Genomic DNA, 13,132 nt, shown 5'->3' on the forward strand with positions numbered 1-13,132 from the left:
CTTGACGCCGATTGGCGTAAGAGTGTGCTATTTCACAAAATTTGGCATTACAGGGACTGAAAATGCTACACTTTCATTCTTACAAAGTGTCAGTAGTTCATCAGTTAATACAACGGGATCCAGCTGCCCCAGTAAATTTCTGACGGTGGATGCTGGAATCTGGCCATGACGGTATTGTCCATCCTTCTCTTTTTATTATGACAGATGAAACTTATTTCTGTTTAAGGAGATAGATACAGCTTACAGGAGTAACATTTTTGGAAATATTCAACATTTCTTTTTTCTCCATTACTTTATCTTATACAATAATGAAAAAATTGGTAAATGTAAAACACTATCATTCTGCTATATAAAAAATAAATATTTTTACGACTTAATTTTTTTTTTTTTTTCAAAATTCAAAATTCTGGCAGTTCACTGTGCAGTAATGAAGCGTTTCCCTCATAACACATAAACTTGTTAAATTTTTCATGTTCTGTCTCTTTTATTTCATTGCTGGAACTCATGTTCACAATATCATGCTCTTTCAAATACATTCCTTAATAAATAATACTTACTGGCTTTTAAGGAACACGAAGGTTCACTGCTGCCCTCACATAAGCCTGCCATTGGTCCCTATTCTGAGCAAGATTAATCCAGTCTCTACCATAGTATCCCTCCTCCCTCAAATCCATTTTAATATTACCTTCCCATCTACGTCTCGGCCTACCCAAAGCTCTTTTCCTTCCGGCCTCCCAACAAACACTCTATATGCATTTCTGGATTCGCCATACACGCTACGTGCCCTGCTCATCTCAATTGTATGGATTTAGTGTTCTTAATTATATCAGATGAATATAATGTGTGCACTTCTGTGTTATGTAACTTTCCCCATTCTCCTGTTACTTCATCCCTCTTAGCCCCAAATATTTTCCTAAGCACCTTATTCTCAAATACCCTTAACCTATGTTCCTCTTTCAAAGTGGGAGTCCAAGTTTCGCAACCATAAAGATCAACCGGTAATATAACTGTTTTATAAATTCTAACTTTCAGATTTTTTGACAGCAGACTGGATGATAAAAGCTTCTCAACCGAATAATAACAGGCATTTCCCATATTTATTCTGTGTTTAATTTCCTCTCGAGTATCATTTATATTTGTTACTGTTGCTCCCAGGTATTTGAATTTTTCCACCTCTTCACAGGGTAAGTTTCCAATTTTTATATTTCCATTTCGTACAATATTCTGGTCACGAGACATAATCACATACTTTGTCTTTTCGGGATTTGCTTCGAAACCTATGTCTTTACTTGCTTCAAGTAAAATTCCCTGTTTTTCCTAATTGTTTGTGGATTTTCTCCTAACATATTCACGTCATCCTCATAGACAAGAAGCTGATGTAACCCATTCAATTCCAAACCCTCTCTGTTATCCTGAACTTTCCTAATTGCATAATCTAGAGCAAAGTTAAGAAGTAAAGGTGATATGGATCTCCTTGCTTTAGCCCACAGTGAAATGAAAACGTATCTGACAGAAACTGACCTATACAGATTCTGCTGTATGTTTCACTGAGACACATTTTAATTAATCGAACTAGATTCTTGAGAATACCAAATTCAATATGAAAGTTGTATAAAACTTCTCTCATAACCGAGTCATGTGCCTTTTTGAAATTATGAAGAATTGATGCACTGTACCCTTATACTCCCATTTTTTCTCCATTATCTGTCGAATACAAAATATCTGATCAGTAGTCAATCTATTACGCCTAAAACCACACTGATGATCCCCAATAATTTCATCTACAAATGGAGTTAATCATCTGAAAAGAAATTGGTCAAAATGTTGTACGTCGTAAACAAAACTAATATTCCTCTAAAGTTACTACAGTTAGTCTTGTCCCCCCTTCTTAAAGATAGGTACTATTATAGATTCCTTCCATTTTTCTTGTCCAATTTCCTTTTCCCAAATAGCAAGTACAAGTTTATAAATTACGTTAGATAATGCGCTTCCACCCTCTTGTATTAATTCTGCTGGACTTTGATCGATACCTGGAGACTTATAATTTTTCAGATTTTCTATCGCAATTTCGACTTCAGAAAGTGTGGGTTCATGTATAAATTGCTCAGCAGTTTGTATTTCAATTTCGTTCCGATCATTTCTGTTTGGCCTATGTATATTTAGTAGTTGCCCTAAATAGTTTTTCCATCTGTTCAGGATTGAATGAGCGTCTGCAAGCAAATCACCATTCTCATCCTTGATCACGTTTACCCTTGCCTGATATCCATTCTTAAATTCTTTTATGCCCTTATATAAATCTGTAATGGTTTTGTTTATACTATTTGTTTCTACCTCATTCAGTGTTTCCTTCAAGTAATCTTTTTTTTTATTCCTAAGTGTACGATTTGCTTCCTGTCTTTTATTGAAATAATTATCTCTATTCGCCTCAACTGGATCCTGTAAGAATTTCAATTTTGCCTGTTTTCTTCCTTCTACTACCATGCAACAATCTTCATCAAACCACGGTTTCTTTTTCTTAGTTTTATAATAACCTATGCTCTGCTCAGCTGCAATTTTGATATTATCTCGGGTATTAACATTAATCCTATTAACGCTATTAACATATAACTCTTTCTCAACTTCGTTGGAACTTGCTAATACGGCAAACCTATTTGAAATATCGACCTCATAATGTTGCTTAGTTTCCTCGTCCTTTAATTTCGGAATATTGAAACTTCTAATATTAAATTGTTGCTCTACTCGCTTGGCTACTGATAGTATTTCTCTTAGTTCTCCAATTACCAAATAATGGCCAGAATTACAGTCTGCCCTCCTGAAGGTTCTAATGTCTACTATACTAGTATGTCTTCTTTTATCTATCTTTTTATGTGTCAATCCATCTGGGGAAGTCCAAGTATATTTATGTATGGGGTTATGTTTTACTTTTGACAATTAAATTTTTTGAAATGGCAAAGTTGACTAACCTAACTCCATTATCATTATTAGTTACATGTAGGCTCTCTTTTCCAATAGTTGGTTTAAAAATATCCTCCCCTCCTACTTTAGAATTGAAATCTACCATTAAAATTTTCATGTGATATATACGTAACTGATCAAAAGTGTGTTCCAATTCCTCATAGAAGCTATCCTTTATATGGTCGTCTTTTTCTTTTGTAGGGGCGTGAGCATTTATAACTACGATATCGCACCATCTACCCTTAATTACTAAATATGATAACCTAACACTGATAAATTCAACCTTTTTTACTGCTGATTTTATTCTTTTATGGATAAAGAATCCTGTTCCCAATTGGTGATTATCGTTTCCTTTCCCATAAAACAACAAGTCATCTCCTATTTGTGTTATGCCGTTCCCATATAACCTAACCTCCTGTACTCCCACAAAGTCTATTCTATATCTAGCTAGTTCTTTTGCTACTAATGTTACCCCTCCTGTTCTATATAGACTTGCAACATTCCAAGTACCAAATCTCAAAACCAAATTCCTCTGCTGTGGTCGTGCCAGAGAATCAGTCCCATTCCGAGGCTTATTTTAAGGATTCGTAACAAGCTGTTTTTACGGTGAGGGGTTGTTAGCTCTTCGCCCAACCCCCAAGCTGGAGGACTACCCTCATCAGCTGTGCGCGACTGCTTATTCAATATATTCACAGCTACCCTCCATATCAGGAAGTGGTCTCCTGGATCCGCAATTTGAAAATGCGCCATGCCGTGGTGATGGGGACCCACAAAACATGGCCTTAATAAATAATATCTTTATTATGTTGTTTTAGAAGAAAATACTGATATTTGAACATTTTTAAAGTGAATTTATTTTTTATCAGACAGTCTATCAAAGCTAGAGAAGTGATCTTGCATCCTATTTTAGATATGACATGCATAAATACACACAAAAAATTTCATCACAGGGTGTTGGATAGTGTTATAGTTATGTGGAAAACGCTGCATCAGTGCACTGTGAACTGAATTTGGAAAAAAAAAAAAAAAAAAAAAAAGTAATTTTTTTAATAGTAAAAATATTTTCTTCATATAGCAGGACAGTGTTTTACACATACTAATTTTCATTATTGTACAAGATACAGTAATGGAGGAAAACAATGTTGAATATTTCAAAAATTTTACAGCTGTCTAAGGCATCCTGCCTAGGGCTCGCGTTTGGGAATACACGCTGGTTCGAGTCCTCATGGGGGAATAAATTTTCACATGAAATTTCGGCCAGTGTATGGGACCGGTGCCCACCCATCATCGTGATGCACTTGGGGAGCTACGATAGATAGCGAAATCCAGTTGCGAAAGCCAGCTATAACGGCTGGGGGGATCATTGTGCTAACCACACGATACCTCCATTCTGTTTGGATGATCGTCCACCTCTGCTTCGGCATGTGGGCGTAAGGCGAGCAGCCAGATAGTCGGTCTAGGCCCTTCACGGGCTGTAGCGCCATGGATTATTTTTAATTAAGCTGTACGTAACCCCCAAAGTGGATATATGAATTCTCGTAAGTCAAGGTATTTGGACACTGACAATCCTCATGTAGTGCATGAATCTCCTTAGTGTTTGGTTTGGCATTACCGCACGCAGAATTATTGGTCTATATTATTTTATGGTGTCCTTAACTCGTAACGATATGTGCTCTGGAGAATGAAATCGTACGAGTAATATCTGAAATTTCAGAGTGTTTTGGAATTTTTTTAACATGATTCAGCGTTTCTATCCAGAATGCTGGACATCATTTTCAACAACTGCTTTGGTGAAAGGTAAGATCTATATCACTTTTCAACTTCATTCATTCATTCATTAGGTAACTCTTAACTAATAATTTAGGCTTACCTTAATGAAACTGAATGCCTGCCCGCACTGCTATAGCTAATCGGTGAGTGAGCAATGGATTGCGGGCAGTCTGTTCCCTGATGTCTCCTGCATAGTGCGTAGGGTCGCCAACCCTCCCATATTTCCCGGGATCTCCCGTTTATGCCCCTAACTTTTAACAGTCTCTCGGCTCCTGTATTATTCTTCTCTTCGAGCATTTTTCTCCCTTATTTTTGCAAAATATAATTTTTTTTTATTCTAAACATTTGATTTTGCCGTGAATGATGATTGTTTATATTATGAATTTTGTTGTTCAAGAGATGCATTGAAATTTGCAGTCTTCATACAGTAGAAAGTAATGCTTGCAAAAATGAATTTTAGTGCTCAACTGTCTAAAATCAAACCGTATTAATATTATAAATTTGGAAATACTGACTAGTTTTGTCCTAAACATACAAAGTAGTAGTGCTCATATAAAGAGAGTTTTCATCTAATGAACAATAGTTGTACAGATGTTCGAAACACATTTAATCAAATCAGAGCTGAAAAATGCAGCCGACTTCAATTATTACGCGGGACAAAATCTGTCTCAAAATACTCTCAATTTAAGCATAGCTGCCGAATTGTAGAATATAGTTTTTTAGTAACTGAATCGAATAATTTGTCTATTTTCTATGTGAAATTTTGTCGATTCCTTAGTCTCTCGTATTTTCTTAGAAAAAAAAAAAGTTGGCAACTGTAATAGTGTGGTAATGTTTCACTGCCTCTCTCTGTATAATTTTTCAGTTCAACATATTTGATTTGAATAACATTTTTGCACTATTTTCTTTCACATCACATTATAAAGACAAAAAATATCACTTTTATTCTGTTAATCTCAATTGTTGTTGTTTAGTCAACTGTCCTACAAGTGACATCAACAAGGCATCACTCATGAGACAACTAGGCCAGGAGATAATGGGGTGGATGGCGAGTTCCTTTCCTCTCTATTGCATACATCGCTGACTAGCAACATATTGCACCAATCAGATTTCAAATGTAGATACAATTATTGTTCTTCCTCTGACACATATCAAGTGAGATGTACTGGTGCCTGATAATAGATGTATAGTTCCCCAAGAAAAGAATGAGACGATTGAATATTCCTAAGTCTGAGACAAAGAGTTTGTAATATATAACTAGAGACACCAATGGCGATAGTGCAGCGTACAAATTTGAACCGCTGTTCGGCCGCCATTAAAGGGAGTTGATGCTCCGCCGGGAGAGTGAGCAGTTCATGCTTATTTGAGGAGTACGAATAAATATAAGTACACTTGAAGGGAAATAAAAAGAAAATTGTGAAATACTGCGCCTCAAATAATTGTTCTAACATACCCTACTATTGTAGGATGCCCAGGAAAGCTTGCATCTCTTGACACTTGGAAGAATGTTCTAAATGCATTTCCTCCTTTGAATGTATTTACAGAACGTTGGAACATTCCTTGGTTAAAGTTTTTCCAGAAACACATTAATCAAGTTAATACGGTTGATTTCAACAACTATGTAAGGGTTAGATGTCATCATATTACAGTGGATTATAATAGCGAAGTGCATAAGAAAATCCTCAGACAGCATCTGTATAAAACTGTTTTGTTTCAGAATAAATTAAATCATGTAATTCCCGTTTTGTACAGTATGTACTTCTAGTTTATTGGTGAAAATATAGGTGATGGCCACCAATTTATCATCACCACCACCACTACTACTAGGCCTACTAATACCATCACTATTAAGCCTACTAATACCACACGAATACTAGGCCTACTATTAACACGAATACTGGGCCTACTAATACCAACAATACTAGGCCTACTAATACCCCCAATACTAGGCGTACTAATACCACGAATACTAGGCCTACTATTAACACGAATACTGGGCCTACCATTACCACTACTACTAGGCCTACTAATACCAACAATACTAGACCTACTAATACCCCCAATACTAGGCCTACTATTAACACGAATATTGGGCCTACTATTAACACGAATACTGGGCCTATTAATACCAATACTATTAGGTAGGTGTGTGTGTGTGTGTGTGTGTGTGTGTGTGTGTGTGTGTGTGTGTGTGTGTGTGTGTGTGTGTGTGTGTGTGTGTGTGTGTGTGTGTGTGTGTGTGTGTGTGTGTGTGTGTGTGTGTGTGTGTGTGTGTGTGTGTGTGTGTGTGTGTGTGTGTGTGTGTGTGTGTGTGTGTGTGTGTGTGTGTGTGTGTGTGTGTGTGTGTGTGTGTGTGTGTGTGTGTGTGTGTGTGTGTGTGTGTGTGTGTGTGTGTGTGTGTGTGTGTGTGTGTGTGTGTGTGTGTGTGTGTGTGTGTGTGTGTGTGTGTGTGTGTGTGTGTGTGTGTGTGTGTGTGTGTGTGTGTGTGTGTGTGTGTGTGTGTGTGTGTGTGTGTGTGTGTGTGTGTGTGTGTGTGTGTGTGTGTGTGTGTGTGTGTGTGTGTGTGTGTGTGTGTGTGTGTGTGTGTGTGTGTGTGTGTGTGTGTGTGTGTGTGTGTGTGTGTGTGTGTGTGTGTGTGTGTGTGTGTGTGTGTGTGTGTGTGTGTGTGTGTGTGTGTGTGTGTGTGTGTGTGTGTGTGTGTGTGTGTGTGTGTGTGTGTGTGTGTGTGTGTGTGTGTGTGTGTGTGTGTGTGTGTGTGTGTGTGTGTGTGTGTGTGTGTGTGTGTGTGTGTGTGTGTGTGTGTGTGTGTGTGTGTGTGTGTGTGTGTGTGTGTGTGTGTGTGTGTGTGTGTGTGTGTGTGTGTGTGTGTGTGTGTGTGTGTGTGTGTGTGTGTGTGTGTGTGTGTGTGTGTGTGTGTGTGTGTGTGTGTGTGTGTGTGTGTGTGTGTGTGTGTGTGTGTGTGTGTGTGTGTGTGTGTGTGTGTGTGTGTGTGTGTGTGTGTGTGTGTGTGTGTGTGTGTGTGTGTGTGTGTGTGTGTGTGTGTGTGTGTGTGTGTGTGTGTGTGTGTGTGTGTGTGTGTGTGTGTGTGTGTGTGTGTGTGTGTGTGTGTGTGTGTGTGTGTGTGTGTGTGTGTGTGTGTGTGTGTGTGTGTGTGTGTGTGTGTGTGTGTGTGTGTGTGTGTGTGTGTGTGTGTGTGTGTGTGTGTGTGTGTGTGTGTGTGTGTGTGTGTGTGTGTGTGTGTGTGTGTGTGTGTGTGTGTGTGTGTGTGTGTGTGTGTGTGTGTGTGTGTGTGTGTGTGTGTGTGTGTGTGTGTGTGTGTGTGTGTGTGTGTGTGTGTGTGTGTGTGTGTGTGTGTGTGTGTTTTTTTTTAAATACGGGGCATAATATCAGGTATGTATTTCCCACATGTAGACAATCAAAATAGTTCATTACGACATGTGTCCGGAAATGCTTTATTTCCGAGTTATGGCCTTCACAACATTGAAATTCACCGGAACGTTTTTCTTTCCGCAGGTCGTTGCCGTCAAAGGAGACATTAAGAGGGCACTCTGACAGTCATTCCGAGGCGAAGGTTACATTCAGTGTTGTGTAGGCGTTAGACTGTGCGACATGTATTCAAATCAAGAGCTGGCAGAGATAGACTTCATGTACGGTAAGGCGGACGGCAATGCTGCGCTGGCTCGTCGTTTGTACCAGGAGAGGTACCCACAGTGACCAGATCGGAAGACATTTGTACGTCTCCATTACCGTGTGTGCGAGTATGGAAAATTTAACTCTCCTGCACACTTCAGTCGTACGGCTCGCCAGTACTTGGATCGAAGGTTTCCTGATCGATAGATAGGTAGAGGTGGCCCAATTGCTTGGCCTCCACGCTCACCTGATCTGAACCCTCTCGATTTCTACTTGTGGGGCCATTTAAAATCATTGGTTTATTCGTCTCTGGTGCCTGATTTTGAATCCCTTCGGAATCGAATTTTGGCATGTTCTGAGGACATACGCAATACTCCTGGAGTTTGGGATCGTGTTCGCAGGTCAATGAGACATCGATGTGAGGTCTGTATTGAAGCAGGAGGTGGACATTTTCAACTTCTTCTGTAATGACAACGACCTGCGGAAAGAAAAACGTTCCAGTGAATTTCAATGTTGTGAAGGCCATAACTCGGAAATGAAGCATTTCTGGACACATGTTGTAATCAACTATTTTGATTGTCTGCATGTCGGAAATACATACCTGAAATTATGCCCCGTATTTTTTAAACATCCTGTATATATATGCCTTAAACAATAATGGTAATACTGAAAATTCATGTTGGCATTGCCAATATTCAATATTTCATTTCCCTACTTATCTTGAGTGTACCGTAAACTGGGGTAAAGTGGATCACATGTGTATTGCTTAGCTAAGTCAGCGCCACATGTATCACACGAGATCCTGCAGCCTAGGCTGCGCAGAAGTTTAGTCCCTGTTTACACCAAAGACGTTATAATAGTATATTAGACTCACACACAGCGCTGGTGTGCTGTCCAAAATTGAAACTAGTCTGCGCATGTTTACGCCGCCATGCTATTGGTAGAAATAGAGCAGTAAAAACGATTGTCATACTTGTCCTTTGTTTTGTCTCGGGTGATGATATATTATCGCCGCGGACTCATGCTTAACATGTCGGCATCATACAATAACGTGCGGTGTGGTTTAAAAAAATAATTTTGCCGACCGATTGTTGCTCTGTAGGTTTCACTCTAAGCGTCACGTTGTCACGTCTACTTTCTCGATAAGAATAAGCACTAGTTATATTGTTAAATGGCTATTATTATTATTATTATTATTATTATTATTATTATTATTATTATTATTATTATTATTATTATTACTATTTCATATACGAGTACGTTGGCTTTCTTAACTCTTAATAATAATTTTTAATCACATACCTTAATGTTCATCCTCAGCACAAGACATTGCAACCTCGGTTTTAGTCCACGTGGATTAGACAAGTAAGTGTCATTAAATAATAATTGAAGCAGCTTATTGCTTGCATTATTGAAATTGAGGGGAGTGATTGGAGCGGCGACACAAGAAATTGAAAACAATAATACAATTAAATTTCAAAGACCTGCCGAATGTTATGCATGAGGCCGCTCAAAGACCTGCCGAATGTTATGCATGAGGCCGCTCAAAGACCTGCCGAATGTTATGCATGAGGCCGCTCAAAGACCTGCCGAATGTTAACCATGAGAGCGCGGCGATAATACCATCCCTGTTTAATTTTCCAAGCTATTTGCAAAAGGTACGATATAATATTATCTCTGTTGTTACAATATCAATATCATTGAAAATCAATCAGTAGTTTACGACAATAAAGAATACTTAATTGTTAGTACAGGTATATCAGACTGTAGAGAAATCCCACTGAGTGAATTATTTAGACTTACACATCAGATGTTAAAACAATAGTGGAAAGATAACTTTTTGTTTTTATTATGTAAATTAATTTATCTGCAAGATAATAAACTTTAATTCAAGATCCATATATGGATAAATAAATATACAGATAATAAATAAATAAATAGCTAAGCCTACTTTGTGAATTTATGATTCAGAGTTCACCTATAAATAACTCTTTTACATTTTGCCGGATATATTTTATTAAGAAAAGCAAGGAATGGCATCTTATTGATATTACATATGTGCATAAAAAATATGTACCATCACTCCGCAAGCAATGATAATATATCTAAGCTTATTTTATTTATTTAAAATAACAATACAATATGTAAAAAATCCACACATAAAAAGTATGTGGTTTTTTTATCTTGCATAAAGTGATTGTTTAGTTTTTAGGTCTTTGTTTGCAATGTATTAGGTACCGATACTTGTTATAATTGATAGCATTCCCTTTATTAATTGAAGAATGAATTCAATGTAATTTGGCTACCTTCGCACATTATATTTTGCCAGATTACATATGTCCTGAGGTCTAAAAGTACCGGTAATATAATTTTTGATTCTCTAAAACTTAACAAGTCTATACTGATTATCACATATTTATTTCACTTAAAAATTTGATTATAACAAGAACTTGTATAATCAAGGTGCATATATTTATATCTTGTGATCTAAGAGTTAATATGTTAATATAATTTTAGATTCTCTGAAACCTAACAATTTGCTGATTATCGTAAAATTATACAATCTATAATGTGTATTGTGTAGGCCTATTTATGGATGTATGAGTATGTTTTCTATAAATTGCAGCGTACGTATTTTCTTTTCTTTAATTTTCTAACACATATCAATGAAACTTTGAATATGTTTATTTCGTCCTAATTTTACATTAAACGTCGAAAATGGCCATAATATGTCAATTTTAGATCATCACAGCGTTAAATTGCGTGATTTACGTACTGCTATTATGCGTCTGCTCTCCAACAATATGGCGGCAAGCGCAGCGTTCAATTTGCCCCGGTTTCCTCGTTTCGCGCAGCCGAGACTGTAAGGGCTTGGTTTACACTTGCTCAATAGGTTCGTTCCAACAAGCGGTTCATGGATCAGTTCATGTACGGTTCCTGTATCATCTTATGCGCTAGTTGATCATCTGCTATGAGATTGAAACTGGATTGGTCGCTGTCAGTGAGCTCTATTCTAAACTGGAGGCACCACCGCAATGCTCTTTCCTGTCTGAAAACGTGACTGTAGACGCCATGTTGGTGAGGGCATTGTTTTCTCTTTCTAACTAATGTGTTTCAGTGAGTCTTTCGTGAGGTTGATGTCACACATGCGCAGAGAGCATTAAGAATTCCGTTATTGCGTACGATAGCATTCACTGCAAGAGAGACAAGGACAACACTATATTAGAAAGAGATAGAAAAACGCTCAGTCGCTCAGAATTCGCGTCACGCTTTTAAAGCATTGAGTTGTGCCTCCAATGCAGTATAGAGCTCACTGGTCGCTGTTGGAACGCTTTCGCGGATCGTTATGTACTAAATCCAGAGATGCTATAACTGTGATCATCTTTGCTAAGAACGGGATGCTTATTATTATCATCGTTTTCCAGCTAATTCTAATTGCAGAAAATAGAATTTCGATCATTTTCTATAAAAAGATGACAAAAAATATGGAAGGCAAGAATTCCGCTAATTCAATGTCGTGTACTGGGGGACTCTCATCTAAAAAAATAGTCCTTTTTTTTAATTATTAATGCATGTACGTTATTTATTATACTTTTAATCAAAGCTGCATGTTGAAATTGTAATTAACTATTTCAATACCCAAATAATTTCCATTCCCTTTCTTTTTGGCGAAAATTTAAATTAAATCTCTAGTTTTATTCTTCGTCTGTACTGTCACTTTTCATCTTTAACCTCATTGATGTGAACAGTCGATCATGTCTTTCTTCAGTATCCAGGAGACGTTGGTGAGCTTATGCGCATGCGCGTCTCTCGTACTCTTCCGTACATGCCTCAATCCACGGACTATTTCTGACCGTTCCGAACCCGTGTCAAAAGCTTGTTGGAACGCCCGACTGCAGTACGTTTCCGGCTCAGAACTGGTTCGGATTGTGTTGGAACGCTTTTTCTGTACTGCGCATGCTCACGATGGTTACGGACGGTTCCTGACTGTTGTTGGAACGAACCTAGTCGTTCGATTTATAGCGCGGGCGCATGCGCAGTACAGATTTCGTTCCTTCCCTTTCGACATCTGCTGGGTAGAAGCTGTTTCTATTTCTGTGCGATATTTCCGTAGGTGGCCCAGCCGAATTCACGCGACAGGACCCGAACATGGTTCGGAAAAGGCAGTAGCAGACAACTTTCAGTTTTTTTTTCTGTTTCCGCGCGGTTTGTAGCGTCATGTCAGAGTGGAACAAAAACCAAGTAATGAAATTAATCTAGCTTTACGAACCATGTCTGAAATAAGAACTATCACAATAGGATTTGGAGGGAAAATGCGCTGGAGTTTATTTGTAAAAATTTGGTGTCTGTTCGTCCCAATACTATTCCGTCCGACATCAAAACAAAAATAAAGAATATCAGGAGTCAATATGCAAGAAGAAAAAATTAAATTGACGATTCATTTTAATACAATAAATATATATTGGACAATTTTGTTCCAGTTTGAAATCTTTACTGAGAACATGGAATAACCCTTTCTCCTGCCTTCTGGATATCCATTTCCTTTCCCAGAGTCTCTTTGGTTTTTTTTTTTTTTTGCTTCTCATTAGTGCAAGCTATCAAAACACTTGAAGCTGCAGAAGCTAGAACAGCTGCTTTTCTATTGTTCAAATCCATTCTGTTCATTTAAAAGGCTCACCACATCACTCACACGTTGCTCGAGCTCAACAACTAGCCTCGAGTAGCAGACGAGAAATCTGCCAAGAGTGAACGGTGATATTACATTTAGCCGACAGAA

Source organism: Periplaneta americana, chromosome 17 (genome assembly GCF_040183065.1).
Source record: "Periplaneta americana isolate PAMFEO1 chromosome 17, P.americana_PAMFEO1_priV1, whole genome shotgun sequence".
Taxonomy (NCBI): Eukaryota; Metazoa; Arthropoda; class Insecta; order Blattodea; family Blattidae; genus Periplaneta; species Periplaneta americana.